At 33.8% G+C, this 864-nt stretch overlaps 1 protein-coding gene across 1 annotated transcript in view; it reads right to left on the minus strand.

The window, feature by feature from the left end:
- SPRYD7 (SPRY domain containing 7) overlaps positions 1–864 on the minus strand; it is a 17,375-nt gene that overhangs the window by 11,585 nt on the left and 4,926 nt on the right. The gene's annotated exons all lie outside the window — the stretch shown is intronic.

Below are 864 nucleotides of genomic sequence, written 5' to 3' on the forward strand. Positions count from 1 at the left end.
GCTAATTTTAGGATCTTAAAATGTTTATTAAGGTAGCTATTGTGAATCATATTGCAAATATATAAACAAGGTTTTAACATCATTAAATGCACTGTATTCTCATGAAAAATTTTAGTTTTAACCCAAACAATATTTATAGATGAAAGCAAGAAAAACATTGTCTCTTGACCAATTCGCTTCCAGTCCTTGATTTAGGAAAGCATAATATGTCAGAGAACATGAAAAGATTTAACATAATTCTAATATGTAAGAAGTATCCCATAACTCCAAGGCATTTGACTCCCAAGGTCTGTGGCCAATATTATCACTTCACTGGTAATTAGTATACAAGCCAAGCAGGTCTAGATATTAGAACTGTATGGGACTCCTCCAGTGAGGGTAAGTAATAAAAGCTTGATTTTCTATTTAAATAAAAAATTATTTGGGACAAATACATATGAGAAATGCAAAATTTCAGATTCTATCACAATTCTAAACTGGTTGATGTAAAAAAGATACTGTCTCAAATAGGGTAAAACTAAGATCCTATTGTATGATTACTAAAAATCATTAACGTCCATTTTTTTCTAATTAATGTTAAACCTCCAATTCTGGGAAAGTATCTTTATAAATAATTTGCATCTGGCTACCCCATAAATCTCCAGTAGTTTCAACTGGAGAGCATCCTCCTTGATGGCAAAGACCACACAGTGACTGGCATCTAGCAGTCCTTCAACAAATAGCTGATATTGAAATAAATGAACGAATATGCTGTGCTAAGCACTTTGTGGTGGACATGTAGCATCTGTTTTCCCCTTCCCAACAGATTTCCCTCTGGAGATCAAAACAGTGCCAAGGAAGATGTTAATCTCTGGCTTCAGGGGT

Source organism: Galeopterus variegatus, unplaced genomic scaffold (genome assembly GCF_000696425.1).
Source record: "Galeopterus variegatus unplaced genomic scaffold, G_variegatus-3.0.2 Scaffold3927, whole genome shotgun sequence".
Classification (NCBI taxonomy): Eukaryota; Metazoa; Chordata; class Mammalia; order Dermoptera; family Cynocephalidae; genus Galeopterus; species Galeopterus variegatus.